Source organism: Vitis riparia, chromosome 7 (assembly GCF_004353265.1).
Source record: "Vitis riparia cultivar Riparia Gloire de Montpellier isolate 1030 chromosome 7, EGFV_Vit.rip_1.0, whole genome shotgun sequence".
In the NCBI taxonomy this organism is placed as follows: domain Eukaryota; kingdom Viridiplantae; phylum Streptophyta; class Magnoliopsida; order Vitales; family Vitaceae; genus Vitis; species Vitis riparia.
This window is the reverse complement of record NC_048437.1, coordinates 24,365,159-24,390,673: the sequence shown is the minus strand read 5'-3', so window position 1 is coordinate 24,390,673 and position 25,515 is coordinate 24,365,159. Positions and strand designations below refer to the sequence as shown.

At 32.5% G+C, this 25,515-nt stretch overlaps 1 long non-coding RNA gene, 1 other non-coding gene and 1 pseudogene across 2 annotated transcripts; 2 read left to right on the top strand and 1 right to left on the bottom strand.

Moving 5' to 3' along the window:
* Positions 1 to 10,283: 10,283 nt before the first annotated feature.
* Positions 10,284 to 10,814, top strand: LOC117917595. Its single transcript, XR_004651725.1, has 3 exons — positions 10,284 to 10,320; positions 10,400 to 10,477; positions 10,791 to 10,814. It is a non-coding gene; the product is annotated as an uncharacterized LOC117917595 (long non-coding RNA).
* Positions 10,815 to 11,913: 1,099 nt separating this feature from the next.
* Positions 11,914 to 12,007, bottom strand: LOC117919483. Its single transcript, XR_004652080.1, has one exon. It is a non-coding gene; the product is annotated as a small nucleolar RNA Z122 (small nucleolar RNA).
* An 8,177-nt stretch (positions 12,008 to 20,184) lies between these two features.
* On the top strand, positions 20,185 to 21,140 carry LOC117918184 (annotated as a pseudogene).
* The last annotated feature ends 4,375 nt before the right edge of the window (positions 21,141 to 25,515 follow it).

Below are 25,515 nucleotides of genomic sequence, written 5' to 3'. Positions count from 1 at the left end.
ATGAAATACAAAGAATAAAATTATTTTAATTAAATTATTATAATTTTTTAAGAGAAATTGGGAATGATAAATATATAAATATATGAAGAATTTATTAAATAGATTAATTATGAAATATTATTATTTTTAAATAAATTATGATAATTTTTTGGGAGAATTGTGTTTTACACCCAATTGAGCTTGAAAATTGGTCCAAGATCCTTATATCTTTTATATTTAAGTCCAAGACCTAATGAAATAGTGAAAAATTAAGTTGAAGGACATTACTTTTCAAAATTTCCTGAAATGCCCTTAACGGTCAAAAATGAAAAAAGACAATGGGCTTACCACTTCTCTCTCATTCTCTCTTTCCCTCTCTCTCTATTCACTTTACCTTTCTCTCACGTATTAATTGGTGGGATGTCACTATTTCCACAAATTATTTTTCTCTCAAAAAAATATTAAAAATTAATGGTTAAAAATTATTATTACTATTTTTTTTAAGTAAATATTTTTTAAACACCTCATAAAATATTTTTTTTTTTCAAACTTACAAAATATATAATAAATATTTTTTAAACACCTTAAAAATGGTATTATTCTTTTTTTTTTTTTATCTAATATGTATATATATAAAAGTTATTTTTTATATAAATATCTTTAAGGTTATAGACAATTATTTGAATATTTTCTCTATTTTATGGATAATACATAAATATTGTTTTAATATATTCTTTTGTAACATGGTCATTTTTAACTAATGGTGAAAATTAATTTTTAATTAAATAATGTATTATAATTTAATAATTTGAAAAATATTAAAATACCCTTTTAAATATGGAATAGATGTGGACTTGACATGGTTTAAATTATTAAAATACGATGTCATCAAGTCAAGCAAATGTATCATAATATTCTTTTTTTTTTTTTTTTCCTCATACATGATTTCACAAAAAAGGTAGTACCTAATATTGTGGTTAATTTTCCTTTATATGAGATATAAATGTACTAAAAAAAATTGTTAAAACTACTCAAACGAAATATGCAATTATAAATTTTGGATGATGAAATTTAAAAATTCAAATTGTAACAATTTTTAGGTGAAGGAATGTGTGGGGGAAAAGTGTTTAATCCTTAGGTGACAAGAAAAATAAAAGGTTCAGAATTGGTTGAAATCTTGCATAAAATGTAGTCTTATACACCCGTTGTACAGTTAGTATTTTTGTCTTATATAGTTAGTATATTTGCTTTGTATATTGAATATAACACCCTTATATAATAGTGCAAATTTTATATACAATTCGTAGGTGACAAGAAAAATAAAGAATTGATTCAAAATTGATTAAAATCTTTCACAAATGGTAACCTTGTTCACCCTTGTATACTTAATACATTTCTCTTGTACAGTTAGTGTAACGCCGTTGTACAATGATGCAATATATCTCTTTTAAATTATGTGTCTACGTAAGTATGTTGACCATATTTCTAATGGTTTGGTTGAGAAAATGGTGGATGAATTAGGGTTAACTTTTTTTCCTCAAACATTATTACTAGGGAAAGTATCGGAATTTCCATGTGAGAGTTAAATAAAGTGCATGACATGGATATGTAATTCGTGAGTGACAAGGAAAATGAAGAAGTGATTCAGAATTGATTAAAATCTTTCACAAATTGTAGTTTTGTACACCCTTGTATACTTAGTACATTTCCCTTGTACAGTTAGTGTAATACTATTGTATAATGACGTAATATATACCTCCTAAGTAATGTGTTCACATACGTGTGTTAACCATATTTCTAATGGATGAATTAGGGTTAAATTTTTTTCCTCAAACATCATTATTGGGGAAAGTATTGGAATTTCTATATGAGAGTTAAATAAAGTGCATGATATGGGTATGCAATTCATGGGTGACAAGAAAGATAAATGAGTGATTTAGAATCGATTAAAATCTTTTACAAATGGTAATATTTTACACCCCTTGTACATTTAGTGCATTTATAATGATACAAATTAAATATGATTTTAATAGTTTGATTAAGAAAAAGAGGCGAAAAACTTAAATCCAATTTTTTTTTTGAACATATTATATTTTTGTGAAAAAAAAATATACAATTGATCGATTCATTTATTTAATTGTGAACATATTATATTTTTTATTTTATTATTAAAATTACTAATAGAAAAAAATAAAAAAGAATAATCAATAAATAAAATTTAATTCTTTTTATTATTTTCATACAAAAAATAGTATTAAACAAGGTATTCAATTTTCATTTTTAAAAATAATTTTCTTTTTTTAATTAAACATATTTTAAAAAAGAGACAATATAGAAAATAAAAATTATTTTTAAAAATAAAAGAAGTAAAAACTAAAAAAATATTTTAAAACCAAACTCAAATATAATCTATATATACAATTTTTAACTTGTTTTCATTTAAAATTGGTAAATATACCATTCAACCATTTTGTATGAGAAAAATTCAATCTTTATTATACTATATATTAATATAATCCATTTCTAAATACAAAAATATTTTAATCGAATATTTAAAATAAAAACTCTTCATCCGTCCTCTTTCTTTCTTTCTTTCTTTTCAATAAAATTTCAAGTCAAATTATTAAGAAAATTCATTAATAAACAAATTTGCAACATTTCATATAACTTATTACCAAAAGTCTATGTTAAAAAAATTATTAAAATAAAGAAGGAAAAAGATTAAAAAAATTAATTTTTTATTTTATAATAGTAAAAAAAATAAACTTTAAAATAATTTTTTAGTATAAAAGAAAAAAATAGTAAATATATTTATTTTAAATAGTGTTTTAATCATTAAATTATTTACTTCTAAAATATAAAAGATAATTTTTTTCATTTAAATTAAAAAAAATTTCAAAAGTATTTTCCAAAATAGTTTTTGAATCATTAATATAATTTTTGTTTAGAAAATAATGCTGATTTTTCAATTATTTTTAAAAAATAAAAAAAATTAAATAATGGAGAATTTTATGGAAGTGATATATAAAGAGTAGTAGTATAAAAACAAAAATGATGGAGGTAAGTCAAAAGGGTATTTTTGTCTATTCCTATTTCATATCCTTATAATCAATTATGGGTGTTCGAAGGACTTTTTATTAATTATCAAAGCCAAATGGGTCTAAAGCCCGATTCTCCTTTTTTTTTTTTTTTTTAAAGAGAAACATTGTCTAAATCAATTTTTTTAGGTAAAAAATAGTAACCCATTTTTTTAATTGAGATTTAGTAATAATATTTAGCTTTTCATATTCAAATTATTTTAATTCAATTATGATAATTTTAAAAAAATATTATCTGAATTAATAAAATAAAACAATAATAGGATTAATTAAGTTGTAAATAAAAACAATCTAATTTGAAACCATGCATATTTGTTATTATTCAAAATTTTAAATTTACAAATATCTTATTTCTAAATATTATCTCAATGATTTAAATGATTTGTTATTGTTTAATTTTTTAAATATTATCTAAACTATTTAAGTTGTTTGAAAGGACTCATATGGATATAATTGAGATGATGATGCCTTTTTAGATATAAAAATAAATAAAAGTAAACAAATTCGTAAGGGTGTTTGGTAAAACTCAATATTTATTACTTAATAATTTAAGCTGATTTTAAATCATTAAATTGATATATTTATTATCATAAATTATAATAAGGGTAAAAGAAATCGAGTAATAATGAAAGTCATGGAATAGCAAAAGAGATCATAGACATAATTAGTACAAACGAAGATAAAAAGATAACATAAAAAAAATGAACTTAAAATTAAGTTAATTATTTTTACTTATTACTTAAAGTTGTTATTTACTTTAACTTATATCATTAACTTATTTTACCAAACATACTTAATTACTTAAATAACTTAAATTAAGTTATAATTCATATATAGCATAGATACAGATAATAAGGCAAACTTATCTTGTACGTAGAAGCAGGAAAGATGCATAGCAACCCGATTACATTTAGCCCAGAGCTTCATTACAGCCTCTCCAGATTTCAATTTATTTAAGCATTATGTAATACTATTTCTGTCAGAGATGGGCTCTGCAAATTGCTTCATAAAGCAGAAAGCACTGGTTCATACATTGGCAAAACCCCTAGCAGTTCTTTCATCCCCACGGAAGAAAATTCTAAACAGCAGAGACTGTTTAGTGTGCCCGCTCTCTCAGAACTTCAAGGTCCATTTCTGTAGGGTCAGTCGCCATATATATATATATATATATATATATATGTTTGGTGCATATCATTTGAAAAAGGGCAAGCTTGCCCCTATTGGTGTCTTCGTGTACTGTGGGGCTAAAAATAGATTTTGAATGAGTCCTGATTTTATGCCCTATCCCTATGCATTATGGGGAAACCATGGCATAGAGACTCACTGTCTACGTGTACTGTGGGGCTAAAAATAGATTTTGAATGAGTCCCTGATTTTATACCCTATCCCTATGCATTATTTAAATTTAATGTACTGTAGGGCTAAAATTAGATTTTGAATGAGTCCCTCATTTATACCCTATCCCTATGCATTATTTAAATTTAAAAATTAGAAACCAGATAAAGAGTGATACCGAACCTCAACAAAACCTTGGTATGTTTGGTGATTAGCAAATACCAGGGGAAAAAGTATTTTTAGAAAATTATTTTTTTAATGTGTGGATGACTTAAAGAAAAAAAAAAAAAAAAAGTATAAAATTTTTCTTTTTTTTTTTTTTTTTTTGGAAAATTTGTCAAAATAAATAAATTTTTAAGAAATATACCTGGTTGGTTTACACTCATATGTGATTCTTAGTTTTATGATTTTTTTTTTTAATAAGAATTTTACATGAGAGTGAACCAACACTTAAATCACTGACCTTAAACTCTAAATTATGTTATGACTATTTACATAATTTTTCAATTGAATTTAAGTAGTTTTTAATCTTTTTCTAATAATTTTTTTTTCTAATAATAGGTTTTGAATGAGTCCCTGATTTTACACCCTATCTATATGCATTTTTTAAATTTAAAATTAAAAACTAGATAGAGAGTGATACCTAACCTGAACAAAACCTTGGTATGTTTGGTGATTAGCAAATACCAGGGAAGGGAAAACAATATATATATATATATATATATATATATATATATATATATATATATATATATATATATATATATATATATTTGGTTTGCCTAGATGTAAGCTATAGTTAATATTAGATGTCAAATCGGTGCTTAGAAATCAATGATTTTGATTTCGGAAGCTTTCGTGTAATTTCGCTTTGGGAAAACCTCTCATATGAAAGCATTCTCATTTCTCAATTCTCAAGTTCATTAAAAGAATGGTGAAGATGGATGTGTTAGAAATCAACGATTTTGATTTTGGAAGCTTCCCATTTCTCAATTCTCAAGTTTATTAAAAGAATGGTGAAGTTGGATGTGTTAGAAATCAACGATTTTGATTTCGGAAGCTTCCGTGTAATTTCGCTTTGGGAAAGCCTCTCATATGAAAGCATTCTCATTTCTCAATTCTCAAGTTCATTAAAAGAATTGTGAAGTTGGATGTGTTAGAAATCAACGATTTTAATTTCGGAAGCTTCCGTGTAATTTCGCTTTGGGAAAACCTCTCATATGAAAGCATTCCCATTTCTCAATTCTCAAGTTCATTAAAAGAATGGTGAGATTGGATGTGTTAAAAATCAACAATTTTGATTTCGTATGCTTCCGTGTAATTTCACTTTGGGAAAACCTCTAGTTCTCATAAAGTACCTATAAAAAAAAATGTAAAAGAAAACAATTTTTTTATATTTAGTTTTACTATAAATTTTTTTTTAAAATTAAATATAATTAAAATTAATTATAAATTTATATATTTTAAAATTATTTAATTTTTATATAATAAAAAAAATAAAGTAAAGTAAATTTCAAAAAAAAATATAAAAATAATTTATTAATTTTTATTTTTATTTTTTTCACTTTTCCTCTCTATTTTATTTACCGCGCATTTTTCCCGACGAAACATAGCCTATATATTCAAATGTGAAAAGGAAGAGTGGGAAGTGTTCAAAAAAAATGGAAGAGATTTTGTGGCTATGCGTGGATGCGTCAACAGCGTCACAGCCAAGTAACCATTTTGCGTGCCATTGGTTTTCACTTTTGTGGGCCCCGGGTAACCGCCAGCTACCCATTTTATTTTGGGAGAATTACCCTTAAGGGTAGGCTAGGGAAAAAAATTACCGATGAGGGTAGGTAAATTTGATAATTCTTCTGAAGGCCTAACATTTTTATTAGACCAGTTTACCCTCAATTAAATTCTAAAATTATAATTTATAAGGAATTTCCGATCCTGGATCCGATCTCACTGAATGATCCTTGGAAAGCACATCTGGAACCATGGGTGGAGGCGTTGGATCCTGTAATTTCACGGGGGGAGGCAGAGCGAGCCCTTTATCCAACCCAAACAGAAAATACGGATTGGTCTCGGAGGTTGCCGCCTGAGGTGAAGAACCTTCCAGATGCTGGATCTGCACAGAATTCAGTGCGTCCACAAACCACTGCCGCTCCGATTTGGTCTCGTTGGAACTGAAACTGGTGGATGCAGGAGGGGTCAGCGGGAAGAGAAATAACCTGAGTCTGGCCTGCTTGTTGGATGGGCGGCACAATCGATCGTACTCGAGCATCATGTGTTCAAGATCCTCATCGTTGGTAACCGAGATCAAAGCGTCGAGATCTTCACCGGGTAACTGATACTTCAAGCACACTTCCCCACGGATTGGTCTCGGAGGTCGCCACCTGAGGTAAAGAACCTTCCAGAGGCTGGATCTGCACAGAATTCAGTGCGTCCACGAACCATTGCCGCTCCGATTTGGTCTCGTTGGAACCGAAACTGGTGGATGCAGGAGGGGTCAGCGGGAAGAGAAATAACCTAAGTCTGGCCTGCTTGTTGGATGGGCGGCACAATCGATCGTACTCGAGCATCATGTGTTCAAGATCCTCATCATTGGTAACCAAGATCAAAGCGTCAAGATCTTCACCGGGTAACTGATACTTCAAGCACACTTCCCCACGGATTGGTCTCGGAGGCCGCCGCCTAAGGTGAAGAACCTTCCAGAGGCTGGATCTGCACAGAATTCAGTGCGTCCACAAACCACTGCCGCTCCGATTTGGTCTCGTTGGAACCGAAACTGGTGGATGCAGGAGGGGTCAGCGGGAAGAGAAATAACCTGAGTCTGGCCTGCTTGTTGGATGGGCGGCACAATCGATCGTACTCGAGCATCATGTGTTCAAGATCCTCATCGTTGGTAACCGAGATCAAAGCGTCGAGATCTTCACCGGGTAACTGATACTTCAAGCACACTTCCCCACGGATTGGTCTCGGAGGCCGCCGCCTGAGGTGAAGAACCTTCCAGAGGCTGGATCTGCATAGAATTCAGTGCGTCCACGAACCACTGCCGCTCCGATTTGGTCTCGTTGGAACCGAAACTGGTGGATGCAGGAGGGGTCAGCGGAAGAGAAATAACCTGAGTCTGGCCTGCTTGTTGGATGGGTGGCACAATCGATCGTACTCGAGCATCATGTGTTCAAGATCCTCATCGTTAGTAACCGAGATCAAAGCGTCGAGATCTTCACCGGGTAACTGATACTTCAAGCACACTTCCCCACTAGTCCAAGGTAAAGTTCTCACAAAGCCTTCCAAATCTATCCCAATCCAAGTACGATTCTCAACCCGACGCCTGACCCTAGCCCACCCATCCTTGTAGCTTTCTGCAACCGGCATCTTCAACTCTCACCTCATCCCCAAAGCGATAATTTCTTCATTCTCCTCCTCCATTACTCTCCATCCGAGACTATACAGTTGGAAAGACGCTCCATTTTCATTCGACATTGTTGATCTGATCAAAGGTAACCCTCAATCCAAATTTATTTTGGGTTTTAGGATTTTAATAGAGCAATTGAGTCTCATTTCCTAGTACTTCTATCTCTAAAACTCTAATTCTTTATTTTGGTTCACATATGCAAGTGCTCTGTTTAGGGTTTTTGAGTTCACGTGTTGCAGGTCCTAAAATAATTTTAAGATTTCTAGGCTCTATTAGAGGAGTTGTTTGGGTGTTTTTTTGTTTGAGTTCATTTTTAAGAAAAGATTTCTAGGCTACTGATTTTGTTTGAGATTACAAAGAATGTGGGTATCGGGTATTTGGGTTTTTGTTTGAGTTCACTTTTTTTCTTTAATTTTTATTTTCTACTTTCTCAGCATCCAAACGGACTCACAATTGTTATTAGTGTTGTTGTATTTGCTTGTGTTTGTGATTAGCTAGAAGATTTGATGATGAATCAACATGGTTTTGTTTAGATGCAATTGGTCTAATTCTGAAACCCATTTGGAATTGGGTTGTGCCAATTGATGCGACTTATGGTAGTTTAGCTTTAAAGGCGTATCAACAAAATTTATACCTTAAATACTATTACTAAAGTAGCCAAGCTATTATAGCATAGTGGTTCTAGGATCGTTCACTGGGAAGGGTTTTCGCAAACACTAGTGATATTCAAATTAGGAAAATAGGTGATTTTCTTATGGATGTTAGCTTTAAAAGAAGATGTAAATGTTTTAGAGAGATTTAAACTAATTTAAGCTAACATTAAAGACTAAAATGAAAGAGTGTAAAAACAAGTTTCTCAAAGATAGGATAGCTATGCTCTGGCTCTTATGCAAATTGGAAATCTCAGGATAGGCTCCTCGCGTTGGGGTTGCAACTATGGTGATGCTTGCTTCCCGAACCGATATGGATTTAGCAAATCAAGTTTTAATCCTTTAAAATGGCAAAACAGATGGTAGTGAATTTCATCAATGGTTATTCACCTTAGACTTCCTTTGAATGGCTCATAAGAGATAACTAATGGTCTAAAGCTAAAAGCTTACCAAATATTGGCAACTCAAAGTCATTCCAGGTGATAAACTCACCTTTCAATGGCCATTGAAATTGGTTCTAACAGATTAATGCAAAACTTGGAATTGAAAACCTCACCTTCCAATAGCTCATAGGAGATAACTAATGGATAGAAATCCAAAAGCTTATCAAGTATTGGCCGTTGGAAGTTGTCCAAAGGAAATAAAAACCAAACTTTGCATTAATGAACCATTAATGAAAAACGACTACCTTACCTTCCAGGTGCGAGAAATTTCCATGGGATTGCATCCAAGCCATCACATAACATCCATACTTTGAGAAACTTAAAAGTTTTAGCCAATCATCCTCTAAGGAAAAGTCCTCAGAGGCTGTTTGGCTACTAAGAAAATAGAAATGGGGAAGAACCGGAGAAGAGAGAAAAACAGAGCTTTATATATTTCTAAGTTAATGTACAGAGGATCGATCCCCCCAATCATTCCCTTTTGGAGGTGTTGTGCACCTCTATATATAGCAAAATTACAAGATAAAGCCTTATGTCGGTTGAATACAAGGTTACAAAAGGAATTTACACGAGAAAATATCAAGCTAAAAATATCTGGGAAGTCGGTGGTGCGTGCGTGGAGAAACAGAGGAAATTTGGCAAGTTAAAAGGTTACTTGCGAAATTTTGGCAAGGTAAAAGGTTACCTTGCGAAATTTTTGCAAGGTGAATTACTCATGATGCGAAGTGCCATATTTTCGCATCATGAGTAAATTCACTTTGCCAAATTTGGCAAGGTGCATTTTCACCCTGCGAAAATTGCATTTTGGCAAGGTATTTTGCCTTGCCTTGCGAAATGGCTATCCTTTTGTTTGTGCTCGTGTTTCCACTTGAAATTCAAGCCTGTAAACTTCCAAAATCCTTGCTTTAACTTGTCCAAGTAGCTCCTCCATCATTTGGTATGCTTGAATTGATTCATAAGCTGATAAAAACATGTAAACTTGCCACAAAATGGTTAAAACCAATTACTAAGGACCTTAATGAATTAATTGGGTTAAATGAATATGATTACTACTCAAAGGTGCTTAAAACCATTATAATTAGGTCTACAAAATAGCACTTTTTGGTAGTAATCACCAATTTATTTAGTATTATGACTGTTGATAGAGGTTGATTTAGGTAATCTGTCTGGATACCGAGAAGCTGGAGGAAAATATATGCGAAAAAATATTGAATCCTTGAACTCCTTAATAAATGTAATCATGGAAGTGGTCAAATTTCTTAGAAAATGTTGTTCTGAGCTACTTTCTTATGTTCCTGGATCCCTAGTTAAACTTGGAATCAACTGAGATGTATTTTCTGCTGTTTTGATTCTATTAAAAATCAAAAACAAGTTTGAAATGCTTGGGACCCGACAAATTGGTTGACAATAAGGTATTCATATTTAGTTATGTGAAGTTAGGATAAAATTACTCTAAAACTATATATCTAATTTTCATTAATTTACATGAAGGTTGTAACCATGCATTGTCGAATTTTGAATGGTATGGATAAAGAAAATAGGAAGCATTTCTTATCTCCAAACTTTGTGGTAAGATATGTTGTAAGAATTGTAGATTGGTTTTCTTGTTTTACGTAGATTGTTTTAATCTAATGTATGGTTTGTAATTTTTTTATTACAGTCTGATGTGGAAAACAAGAGGAGTTCCTTATCTCCAAAATACATATGTGACAATTTATGGAAATATTTCAAAAATACTCAGTTGTGCACATATGAACAGGTTTTATTTAGTTTAATAAAAGTACTTTGTAGTTGGATATTTTTAAGTATTGTGCAGAAAATACATGAACACAACTAATTTGATAAAATCATTGTTTTATTTTTATTTTTTTGTTCCTTTTAGTTGTTCATACCAATATGCAGGAAAAATCATTGGTATTTAATCATTTTGAATATTCATGTGAAAAGAATCGAGTTGTTGGATTCATTAATTGACGGAAGGAAAAAACGGATGGATGCTTTCATAGAGAAACTGGTAAATATAGTTATAGTCCAATTACTTATGTGAATCGTTGTCATTATTTTTTTAAAGATGTCCATATTTATAATTGTATATTGTGTTAAGGTGAACGTTTTGTCAACTGTCATTGGGATTCAAGAAAGAAGACCATCAGTGGACATGACAGAATTTGAATTTGTTGTTCCAGAAGTTGTCCAACAATTGAATCCGTAAGTTGCAAGATTTGTATTCCTCTTTAACCATGGAAAGCAAATCAATTAATAAATTTACTAATTTGATTCCCAATTAACTTATAATTTCCTTAATTACTATTTGCAGAACGGATTGTGGCGTATTTGTAATCAAGTTTATGCAATTATGGAGTAACCGTGGAATTTCTCGTGCAATTGCAAATGTATTATATATATATATATATATATATATATATATATTTTATGATCATGAATTTTTCTTAATATTATATTATTTACTCTTTTGTACAGGACGAGGTCATAAAGTACAGGGAAAAACTCCTAACACAACTGATAATGTCTCTAGAAAATGAAGTCAGGGAAAATGTCTACCAGGCTATGGATCAGTGATGTTGTAATTTTTTTGGTTTATAGTTGTTGATATTTTTTTATAGTCTGATGGAGTTCCACTTCCAAATTTACTAGTCTGATATTTTTTTACAAATTGGCTTACATCAACTAATTTGTTTGGAACTCATAGCTGCTACTATTTATTAATAATTATTGTTATGGCATCATTTGTTTGTGATCTTCTAATTTCTCTGAATTGTTGTAGGCATTGCACTGTCAACTCATCATTTCCCAAACTCCATGGTATCAAAATGATATCACACATTGATAACTCCAACGCATCAATGATAGGCCAATCTGGGATAACTTAGCTCAGCTACTTGGGTGATCAATTTTATTTTATTTTTTTTCTGCCAAAGCAGAATTGAAATAACAACATCAAGAACAAAACAAAAAGACTGTCATATTTGTTGTACTTCACAAAGTTTGGGATCAAACTGACGTGCAAAAAATATTCAGCATGGCAAAAAAACCATTAAGCCTATGCTAACCTGTTTAAATCTCTCATCATTTCCCAAACTCCAAAATATGAGATTGATTTCATAATTATATTGTCATACAATGAGAAATCTAACCCATAAAATATACACACAATGAGGTCTATTATTATAACTCCAACAACATAAAATTGCACAATCACTGATTCATTGTAGCAATTTTTTTTCACTATAGTAATAAACACACAATGAGGTCTATTATTTTATCTTATTTTAAAAAATTCCTATTAAACATATTACATTTTCAAGAAACCTATAAGAGAGTGATTTCAAGTATTTCAAAGTCTTTATAACTAAATGACAAAAGGTTTTACACTCTAGTTTTGCATGGTAAAAGCTACCATTTTGAGTCCATTTCAACGAAAAAAATTATTAAAAAAATAGAAAAATAATAAATAGATTTTAATTTAATAAATTAAAAAATTAATATAATTTATTTTTACAGGCAAATAAGTTTATGAATAATTCTATTCTATAATGTTTTCAAATCGTTGCAATTTTTTTTTTTAAAAAAAGAAATACAACAGCTCATTATCAAAGCTAAGAAGACATTTCTAATTTGAGGTTACAAAAAAAAAAAAAAAAAAAAAAATTATTGAACATTATATATAAGAAATTGGTAATCAACCCAAGAAATTGGACTTTATTTAGTCAAAAGATTGCATTGTTAGTTTATGTTGTAATTTATCATATAGTTAGTGTTTTTTTTATCGTAATGTTAGTGAATTTATGTTGTAAATGTAATTAAAAATGTAGGCAAAACTGTGAACTATTATAATTAAAAATCTAATACAAGTCCACATAATGGAGATAAATAACCTATTACAAATAACTCCAAATACAAATACATCAAAGTACAATACAATTAAGCATTACATATATAATCCAAAACTTAATAGACATGAAGTAAGTGTATGATTAAGCAATTTTCAAACATAGAACAAAAAATAAAAGTAGTCTTACTACAATTACTTTCTGCATGAACTCAATTCTTGTTAAAATATGTTTAAAATCTTCATCCACGCCATACATTCTTCTTTGAACAACCTCTTCTGGTTCTTGGTAGGTGTTGCCATCACCATTTCCTTTCGGGAATGCCCATTTAAAGAAATGACAGTCATCTCTAGTATTTGCATATTGACAACAATAATATAACCTATTTGGGTTATCCTTTGATTCAGAGATTCTAACAGCCGCCCTCTGTCTGGGTGAACATTTACACATACAGTTATGATAAAGTAGATATTCACCATTTCTAGTATTACCTCTTATTTTCTAAATGAAGCACTTGAAGATGCCATGATGTAACCTGTATTTCAATGGAAAACAAGTTAAACAAATGTAATGAACATGTACAAAGTCAATAATGATCTTCAAAATAACATTAAAAACATGGTTACAAACCACCCTAAATAATGATAAGATCATAAGTCTAAAATAGTGGCATATGTAATACAAACATCTTTGTCATGACAATCAAGTAAATAAGTAAGTTCCAAAACAAATTCTTACAGATTCTAATTTCATAAACCACACATATCATCACAATCAAAATAAGATAAAAAGTAGCATGTCACCAAACAAGCATAACACTAGAATCATGGAGCGGGTAATGGATTTTTGCATGAAGCTCGATTATGGCCTGCAACTTGACATCGTGAACAGAAGATAAGCCTTTTTGAACTAAATTGAGACTCTATTCGACGGTGTCGAGGCCTTCCAGGTGGTCGTTTTGAGCATGGAGGTTTAAGTGAAGGATATAAGCGACCTTGAGCATCACGAACACATCCATCAGCATCAACTATAGGCATATTGTGATTTGGAATTGAATTGAAGTGTCCAGAATATATCAACTCTTGCATTGGAAGCTTGAAATATGAGTCAACATATTCATAAACATCTTGTTTCATCTGGTGTATTGCTGCACATGCATGCTCACAAGGTATTCCAGCCATTTGTCAAGCCTTACAAGTACATGTACGCTCTCTCAAATTCACGTCTACATATACTTTCATATTGAATACCTTAAACACACCACCAACATAGGGATATACAGGCAATGACCCACTCTTTATAATGTTTTCCAACAACTTTTCCTCGGTCTTTAGGCCAATTGCAGCTTTCCAATTTTCTGTAGAACCCATATGATCACATGCTAGATGAGCAAACTTATCCATATGTGTCATTACTAAGTTGAAAATTGTGTAATGACGTTCCTCCTTCAACCAAGCATTGAATGATTCAGCAAGATTAGTTGTCATCTTATCCCATCGTTTTTTGGCAACTTTGACATTGCCCAATGTTGTGGACTGTTCTCTTCAACCCACTTCGCTAGGTCACTGTTATATGTCTTTAATTTTCCCATGGCTACAACATAATCATCATCCAACCTAGCATACGCAACATTATCAAGTAGCAACAATGCATCCATTTTACATTTTTTTTCCCTTCATACTATGTTTCGTCACATAGCTACTAAAATTCTCTTTCACATTACGATAACAATATGCATGATTTTCTACTCCAAAAAGTTGAGAAACACTACGAAGGATTGCTTGATGCCTATCTGATATTATGACTACCTCTTTATCTTGAAGTATGCCCTTCAATTTCTGCAAAAACCATAACCAATCCTCATAGTTTTCTGAACTTACAACACCAAATGCAATTGGGAATATGTCATCATTAGCATCATAAGCTGTTGCAGAAAATAAAGAGCCCCTATACGGTCCACTCAAATGAGTTGAGTCAATTGCAATAACAGGTCGACAACCCATTAAAAACCCTTGAATTGAAAAAGAATGTGCAATGAACAATTGCCAAAAATGCCCATCTTGTCTGCTATATTCAGCAATCGTCCCTGGATTAATGTCTACCAATCTCTGACATAACCATGGCAACAACATATATGAGTTTTCTGGAAAACCATATATTCTCTCTTTTGCCATTTCTTTGTATGTCCAAGCTTGCTTATAACTCAATGAAACACCATACTGACTCCTGAAGTCTTTGCAAATTTGACGGGGCAAATACTGAGGGGTTGCCCTTATTACTTGCTCTATGACACGAGCACCTCTCCTTCCCCGCATTGAAGGTTGGCTTGAACATCAACATCTGCACAATGATTGTGTACATCAATGAAGATGTTAACCTTCAAAATTTTGGTTGTGCCTACTGAATTAGCAGTTATTCTCCAAGGGCACCCATCCACTAAACAACACACAGATATTTGCTTTGGAGAGTTCTTTTTGAATTTGTATTGAAATCTACCAACTAATGACATCGTATATAATGCATTTCTAAATTCATCTGCATTAGGAAAACTATGCCACTCCCAATAATAGGTTGAGGACAAAGACTTAAATCATGTGGCATAACTTCAGTTTCTGCACATCTGGACATGAAGCCTTGAGAAAGTCCTAAATTAGACTCATTGTTTGCTTGACATGATGCAACTGAATTGTGTGTTTCCTCCGTACTATTGTGACTGCATATTATAGCACACTTAGTTAATTAATATTAAAAGCACTTTGCATCATGGAATTAATGACAACTAATACAAGATATATCACTTACCAATAATCATTTTGCACATTGACTATACCTCCTTCAACTTCTACTCTTCGAGTCCGTTTTAATACATAAATACGAGCATAATCCTAACTATGGGATAACATCATATGCATGTCCTCATCATCATCCAACTGTTGAAGTGCAGATGGATCAAACTCAAGGGTGTAATGAAATGTATATCCATTTGAATTAATATCCAACCGTTCACATGCCTTTGAAACAAATTCAGCATATGACATCATTTGTCCAATGTACATGTCTTTTTGTTGTCCACCCTTATATTGTATTTGTTTATCCTCCTTAGGTACAATCTCCCCTCCTTCATGAAGGTAGCCATAAATGGAATTTTCCAAGTCCATTTACCAATTCAGAAGTACGTCTTCTTTCACTGACAATCAAATCAATCTATTTCACAATATTACAATCAATGAAAATTTTACAACGAATACAAAATAAACAAATGAAAATTATAATCAATTGAGACATATTTTATATAATAAATAACAATATTTGTTGTATAGTATACATGTTAGGGATATGCCAAAGAACCCATAATTGCCCAGTTTCATATGAAATTTGACATTTTCAAAATTTTACCTTATCGTAATGTATCGTAATGTTATTGTATTTGTATTGTAATTGCACTATATTTTTATTATACCTCTATATTTTTATATAAAAAAATTAATTTTATAGATTTTTTTTTTATCCATCATTGGATTATCATCAACAACTATTTCACAATATTACAATCAATGAAAATTTTACAACGAATACAAAATAAACAAATGAAAATTATAATCAATTGAGAGACATATTTTATATAATAAATAACAATATTTGTTGTATATTATACATGTTAGGGATATGCCAAAAAACCCATAATTGCCCAGTTTCATAAGAAATTTGCCATTTTCAAAATTTTACCTTATCGTAATGTATCGCAATGTTATTGTATTGTATTTTTATTATACCTCTATATTTTTATATAAAAAAAATAATTTTATAGATTTTTTTTTATCCATCATTGGATTATCATCAACAACTATTTCACAATATTACAATCAATGAAAATTTTACAACGAACACAAAATAAACAAATGAAAATTATAATCAATTGAGACATATTTTATATAATAAATAACAATATTTGTTGTATATTATACATGTTAGGGATATGCCAAAGAACCCATAATTGCCCAGTTTCATAAGAAATTTGCCATTTTCAAAATTTTACCTTATCGTAATGTATCGTAATGTTATTGTATTTGTACTGTATTTTTATTATACCTCTATATTTTTATATAAAAAAATTAATTTTATAGATTTTTTTTTTTATCCATCATTGGATTATCATCAACAACTTTATGTATTGAAATTACAATAGTGTATTTTTGTTGTTGTTTTTTTTATATAATTTTGGCTTGCAAGGATGCTTTATGATAGGAATACAACATGATAGCCTAGAAATGCCAATTCAGTAAAAAATAATTCAATATTTTGTCATTTTGGTATATTGTAATGTATCATAATGTTAATATTTTTTCATTGTAACTATATTGCATTTGTATTGTACTTATACTTTATAACTGAAATAATGGTTCTTTTACACAACCTTCAAACTACTAGGCATTCGACTCATCATACCAAAATAATACTTATACAAAAAGGTAACAAATTTATAACAAAAATATAGTGATCTTAACTCTTTAACAAATTCATAATAAAAGACAAAGTGGTCTCGTACAAAGGGGATTTCAGTTTTCAATGACAATCTAAATATGTTTATAAATACATAAACAAAGTGGTCCCAAACAAGCATGAAACAACTGAGAACATTTTTTCTTCAATCATGTCAAAAAGTCTTAACAACAAAACTAAAGTGCAAACCTTTTCAATGGAAATCAATAATAATCATATAAAACAACCCACCCAGAAAATAAATTAAAAATAAAAACACATCTTCAATATGACCTAAATAATATAAAAAAAATTCAAAATAATAAATTTAAATAACATTTAAAAAAAATGTAATTTCTTTCTCAAAACCTCATTCAATATTTGAGATCTAATATCTTACAGCTACATTGTTAAAATTATTAACTTTTCCTTGATTCAATCCGATTTTTAAATTATTTATTTATTTTTCCATAAACTGACGTTTTTTTTTTTGTATTAAAAAAAAAAAATTGACCTTTAATGGATTTCTTACTAGATTCACAAAAAAAAAAAAACAAGTTTTGTGTATCGGTTGCAGAGAATGACCTGAAGTGCGCACTTTTTTCCTTTCCCCTTTTTCTTCTACAACTCGGCTCCAGGTAGGTTAAAGAAAGGGAGAATTTAATGACCTGAAGTGCGCACCTTTTTCCTTTCCCCTTTTTCTTCTACAACTCGGCTCCGGGTAGGTTAAAGAAAGGGAGAATAAACTCTTTTTTATTTTGGGAGAACTGTTGCTTTTCACTTTGCTTGCTTTTCACTTATTAAGGGTAGTATTGGCATTTAAACAAAATGAGGCCTTTGGAGGAATTATCATAATTTTACCCTACCCTTTACAATAATTATCAAATTTACCCACCCTCATTGGTCATTTTTTTCCCCAGCCTACCCTTAAGGGTAATTCTCCCTTTTATTTTTGGGGGCCATAGGTTTCCAATATGGGAATAAGTTTGACCGCTGTCATTTTTTTGGGCCACAGTTTAGACTTTAGACATTGACATTGAAATCGCGTTTGTTTTGTTTTTCAGTTTTTTGCTTTCAGACGACTTTAGCGTTGGAGATCTTTGTACTTTTATGGTATAGATGTATATGGGTTATAACGGGAATCAATGAGAAGGATGATTATGTATGAAAAGTCATAATAAAATGATATGAAAAAGACATTTTTGGAATAAAATAATATGAAAAAGATATTTTCTTTAATAAAAAATATAAAATAAATTGATAACAATTATTAATATTTATTTTGATAAATAAGTATTCATAATAAGTCTATATGAATTAATATAACACTTAACACTTTAAATTAATATAAGAATAAATATATGATACATAAATAAATTTTTTTTTTTTTATGAAAAACGTATATCATCTCGAAATATTACTTTTTTTATAAAAAAAAAATTGAAATAACCATTAATGGGGTGTTAATGGTTATATGTTATTGTCAACCCCTTAGCCTCTTGACCCAATATTGGAGGAAAGGGTCTCATGGGTAGGCCTTGCACTCATGGGAGCTTAGACAGAGAGCAAGGATGGCCTGGAGGTTTGGTGATTCAAACCCAAGGAGTTAAAATGAGGAGGTCATATGCGAGCCAGACAGGCACCGCGGGCGAGCCAGACAGGCATCGTGAGCGAGTCAGAGAGGCACTGCGTGTGCACTCGACACGCACCGCGCGCGCACTAGGCATATGTTGGCTGTGGAGTCGGTGCAAATCGAGAGTGATGTTTATTTTGGAATATAAGTTATAATTATTTAAATATTTCATTGTCTCCTCAAGTAGGTGTGATGTCTCCTCCAAACATCTTAAGACTGACTCGTATTGCTCTTTAAGGGGGGTAAGTGACTCAAAGGAGTACCAAGGGAAGGCCTTGACCGCACCATGGCACAGCCTTAGGCGTGCCTAGGACACATGGACAACACTCAAGCACGCACACATGGGCTCCATGACATGTGTGGCATGCACCCCGTGGCCGCAATGGCATGGGGTCTGGTGCGGCCTACCTCCTCCCCGTGCTGGCACAAGGGCACCTAAGCCTTGTGCAACGAGGAAGCCATGGACGTAATGCCATGGTTTGGTGGGGCATTAGACGTGCAATTGACTCACACCCATGATGCCTATGTATGGCATAGGGGCACAATGCCCTGTGCACCAGGAAGGAATAGTCATGGGCGTAATGCCATGGCTCGTTGCTGTGGAGCCTTGACCTAATGAAGGGAGCTAGACACATGCCTAGGCCATGGGCACCTTGACATGACACATGCTCACACATCAGTGTATGGAAGGCACATTGATGCACCAGACACCTGGTCAGCTGGTCGGTGCATGCTGTTGGTTCAGATGCTAGCTAACTAGTGGCAGCAAGTGAGTGATCAAGACAACATTCAGCTATAAGGGATTAGCAGATGGTTGTGGTGATGATGGCTGGTGCAAGGAAACATCTTGGTCTGAAGCAGTGTCTCCAACTATGTGGTTATGCAAGCAGTTCCTCCATCTTGGTGGTTATGCAAGCAATTGTGGCGGTTATGGCAGATGCATAACCACCAGTAGGCTCTTTGGTTTTGAAATTCAAATTGTAACTTGCAAGCTGGGTCATTGAAAAATGCCTCTACATCTCTGAGACAGAGCATGAGATGTTGTCTTTGAATGCTTAAGGGTTCTAATCATTGTACTCTAACTCAGGCTAAGTGTTGAGACACATTGGAAGACAATTTTGTATCTTGTATAGTTGAATAATACAAGTTGGGAAGGGTGTTCCCGTAATCGATATTGCAAAGAAATTCATGTAGAAAAGTCATACAAATAAAGGGAATTGGGTGTTTCTTCTTCTTATCATTTGTTGTTTTTGTTTTGGACTTCTACAGATATTTCTTAGGAAGAGATAACAAAGAGGGGGAGGTAGTGAGGCATGGCCCGGGAACAATTGCGAGTGCTCAACGCACTGGACGTAGCAAAAACACAATGGTATCATTTCACTACAATCATCATTGTTGGAATGGGGTTCTTCACTGATGCCTATGATCTTTTCTGCATATCCCTTGTCACGAAACTGCTCGGTCGCCTATACTACCATGTTGATAGTGCATCCAAGCCTGGGACGCTTCCTCCTAATGTGTCTGTTGCTGTTAATGGGGTGGCCTTATGTGGAACTCTTGCTGGCCAGCTATTCTTTGGCTGGCTTAGGGACAAGATGGGCTGGAAGCGGGTCTATGGCATGACTCTTATGCTCATGGTTATATGCTTTGTTGCCTCGGGGCTTTCCTTTGGCAGTAGCCCAAAATCTGTTATGAGCACTCTATGCTTCTTCCGGTTCTGGCTTGGGTTTGGGATTGGTGGTGATTACCCTCTTTCAGCCACCATCATGTCTGAATATACTAATAAGAAGACTCCTGGTGCCATCATTGTTGCTGTCTTTGCCATGCAAGGCTTTGGGATTTTGGTTGGCGGTTTGTTTGCAATTATAGTCTCGACCGCATTCAAGGTCAAGTTCAGTGCCCCTGCTTATGAGGTTGATGCAATTGCCTCAACTGTGCCGCAGGCTGATTATGTTTGGAGGATCATTCTAATCGTTAGAGCACTCCTACTGCCCTCACTTATTACTAGAGGATGAAAATGCCAGAAACTGCTAGATACACTGCTCTGGTTGCTAAGAATGCTAGAAAGGCTGCTTCAGATATGTCAAAGGTTTTGCAGGTGGATATTGAGGCAGAACCTCAATAAGTTGAGGAGGTGGCCAAAGCTTATGGTTTCTTCTCCAAGGAGTTTGTTCGTCGCCATGGGGTTCACTTGTTCGGGACTGCAAGCACATGGTTCTCGCTCGACATTGCATTCTACAGTCAAAACAATCTAATTTTAAAAGAATGAATATTGGTTATTATTTTAAAGGGAAATTCTACAATACCTCCTTCGGTACCATGCCTCCATTTTTTTTCATCCATTGGATGAAAATGATTAAATCTCAGCCGTCCAAATGAAAATGAAAAAAAAAAAATTTCAAAAAAAATTTCTACCGGGTACCTCCCCCTCCCGTTCTCTCCCCCATCTCTCCTCCTTTTCCCCCCAAATTTGCTCTCTTCCTCACGCATCCTCCATAGCCGTTCCTCAGCTCACCCATTTCCGCTCTCATCTTTCTTCCGTCCATAGCTGGCTGTCTCACGCATCCTCCATAGCCGACTTCCTCAGCTCACCCATTTCCCTTTTCCCGTTTTTCTCCACTGATTCTCCACAGCTGGGTGAAGACCACGGTCGGCTTCAACCGGGCCAACCTCTTCGAGGGCGACGTCGCAGACCTTATCAAAGACGTCTCCACAGCTAGGTGGAGACCACCTTCGCCGTCAACCAGGATCAAAGACGTCTTCACAGGTGGGTGGAGACCACCATCGTCGTGAACCGGGGCCAACCTCCTCCAAGCCGACGTCTTGACACTCATCAAAGAAGTCTCCCTCAAGGACCGCCGAGCTCAGGATTGTGGGCGAGGTCGGTGCCAAGATCCGAGTCTTAGACTTCATTTCTCCCGATGTCCAGGTCAGCTATTTTTCTGCTAGATTCTTCTTCTCGAAGATTTTATGTAAATTTTCTGAATTTTTGCTTTCTCTCCCCCCTACCCCTGCATTTTGTCAGACGGATAATTTCGGTTCTTTCACACGGAGAATTTTAGTGGAATCTTCATAACCGTTGTGTTTTCTTCATATTTTATATTTTGTTTAAGAGGTGTAAGGGGTTGTTTTCAGGTTCTAAATTTAATGGTTTAAAACCCGAATTGAAGACGTAGCTGGAAGAAGAAGAAGAGGGCGTGTAGTACTAAGGAAAAGAAGCTGAGAAAGGACACAATTGTTTGTTACTCAAACGGCGCTTGTATCCTAATTATTTGGCGAGTTCTATATAAAGGGAAAAAAAATGTGAGTAGTAATTATGTGTTTTACAATATTGTGTCCATTATATTTCATGTTTTTGTTAGATTTATGAATTGATTACATTATAGAAAAAGAGGATGGTTAGATTATTGAACATTGAAAAAAATTATATGTTAATTTTGTCATCATTTTAAATGTAAAGATATTTAGGGAGGATGTTGTAGTTGTAATGGTATTTGTATTTATTTGGCATTTGATTGATTGTAGTAAGATATAAAAATAAAATTTATTGAAATGTGAAAAAAACTTATGTTGAGATAATGTGGTGGTGAAAGTATGTTTGATTTATTATATCCGAAATCATATTATAAAAATTGACTTAAATGATTTGATTTAATTTTTAGGAGCGAACGCGATGGTCTTGAAGTTGTTCGAAATCCAAAGAGGCCTATCGGCGCTTGGATACATTACTAGTAAGGGAAATAGAAATATGTAAAATAATATGTTTTTTAATGTATTTTTTGTGGTTGTTATTGTTAAATTTGTTTGAAATTGTTTTGTAGTAACGATCAATTAGCCATGATGAAAGAGAAGGATAAAGGAGTGAAGATAAATGATGATGTAAGGATAATATTGCTATGTCTAATATAATTACATTTTAAAATTAGAATTTAAATTATGTGACCAATTAATGTAGTTGAGGAAAAAATTGGGCAAGAAGTGGAATGCACTTTCAAAAGTAGAAAAAGAAAATTTCATAGCAAAGTCCAAAGAAAGTTCAAAACAATATTCACTTCAAAAGGGTGTTTGTTCCAAAGGTAATTTTTTTTGTAATGAATATTTAATTTCTTTACTTATGTATTTGTTGGAAATTATATTAATGTAAACATGTTTGATGTTTGTGTATCTTTTCAGTTATATCTTCAGACTCGATGCTCCCCTGAGAGAGTATTAGAGTGATTGAAAAATTGGAACCAAAGCAAAAGCAGCCATAGAAGAAATAGGATTTGGTAGCCTCTTGCAACTTCGATGTAGGAAAATTGATCATGGGTTATGTCTTTGGTTGATAAATAGTTTTAATCCGAACACTTATATGTTACAATTGTATAATACTTGTATCAAATTATCCCCATTGATGTTGAATTTATTATGGGATTGAGGGCAAGAGGGTTCAAGATTGGCATGAACAAAGATGTTGGCCATAAGAATGATTTATGTAAAAAATATTGTGATAAAAAAGGGCGATTGCCATTAGTGATGTTAGAAAATCAAATTAGGGAGGATAAAGAGGGTGGAAACGATTTTAAAGTTCGTTTTGTATTATTTGTGTTGGGTGCATTATTGTGCCCAACAATGAAGCTTTTTGTGAATCGTTCTTTCTTACATCTTGTGGAAGACATCGATTCAATAAAGAAGATGAATTGGGCAGAATTTGTGTTGTCCTATCTTGTGCACGGGATTGAAGAGTTTAAGAAGAACAACAAAGTGGGGTTTGCGGTTGCTTATTGTTTTTAATGGTAATGTCCTTGTAATTAATTTACATCATAGTGAATTACGATTTTGTTTTAATATAATTTATGAATTAACTATATATCTTGTCAATATACTCGTAGTTTATTCTACCACGAGCATATATCATTTGAAGAGAAATTTCTACCGCTATATACTCGACCTTCTCCTCGGATTACTGCTTGGGGAGATGATGAAGTATTGACAGGAAACGAAGATTGAAAAAACTTGGTGGATATGCAAATGAGAATGTAGTTATAGTTTGAAAGTCGTTTACTATTTATTTAAGTTTTTAGTGATTTAAAATCTGATATGTATTATATTTTGATGAATATATTGTAGCTCAAAATATGGGTGATAGAAAATGAGATAAGGGATTGGCGTTGATGGAAATGCAACGACAATGGCGAGTGAGAATGAGGACGATGAGAAATTTGTAATCAATCTAAACAAAGATGTTATTAAACGAGTAAGTGTTTTACAATATTCATCGTGACTATCTATATTAGCATTGATCCTTTTGTATTATGATGTTATTAATCACGTTCGTATATATCACTAGGTTTGATGGTGGGAACTTAATGGAGATGGATAAAACCTTTCAACAATTAAAAGACACAACTAATTGATATGGCTTATGGTGCAAGTAGTAGTAGTTGTGATCAAATTTTGGCTAATTTGAGGAGAATTATACTACAGTGAAAGGTCTCTTCCTTAGATCAAGTGGAAAACCTTTGAGAATGCACGAGGAAGGAACGAAGAATGACATCTCTCATGCGAGAGAAGTTTGGAAGATACGAACAATATGAATGTTAATGAACATTATCTTCACACTTTGTCAAATGAGAAGTTATGCACCGAGGACTTGAATGAAAAGAATGAAGATGCATGTGCTACATCAATTGAAGTGCATATCATTCCAGACGAAAATCAAAATATTTTACCACTTCCAATCAAAAGGAGTAGAAGAGATTATGGAAAGGTATGTATCATATAAAAGAAAAAATTATTTTCTTTACAACTACTTAACCATTACATAGTAAATAGATGTATATTAATGGCATTTTCCATATTAGGAACCATTACGAGCACTATGTGGTTATCCTAATCATGTCATGAAAACACGTACATCAAGGGAGAGGAAACCAAGTAAATTCAAGGTCTCCCCGTTTGTACACAATTTAAGGAAGATGGTAAAACGTGAAGCATCAGAGGTATAATAGAAATAGTTTAATATCATTGTTCTTATTTTTGATACTTAACATATATAGTTAATAATTATGTCTTGTTTTCGATTTAGTCAATCCCCATGTCCATTCGTGAAGACGTGGTGGATACTCAATCATTCAATGTACTTCAATCTCTTGTCGCTGATTATGTTTTCAATAGAGCATTGTCAAAAAGGTTTGTCGTGTCTAGAACATTCAACATGTGTTGTTACAATTTTAGCCTTCATATGCTTCCAATTTATTCAAGTTTGTTTGAACATATTATTATTTTAGTGAGCTTCTTGTTGACTTTGGTCATGAACATGGAGTTCGTGGAGATTTTGAGTGCTTACGTCCTAGACAAAATTTGATGGATGTTGTAAGTACCTACTCATTTATATCAAATGCGTGCTATATTAGTTAAATAAATTTATTGAAGTTATTGTTCAACAACAGGTAATAAATCTAGAAGCCTCAAAGCTAAATTATTTTGAAAGACAATTCATAGGCATACGAAGTATAAGATGCTATCTTCCCACGACATTTTCAGTAAGCTCATATTTCTCTTGTTGTTTACTTACATATTAAGTACAATATACTAATGTTCGTATTATGTTTTCTTATTAGCAAATGATTTTGTACGGGAGTCCTCAACCTTTTTTCGATAGA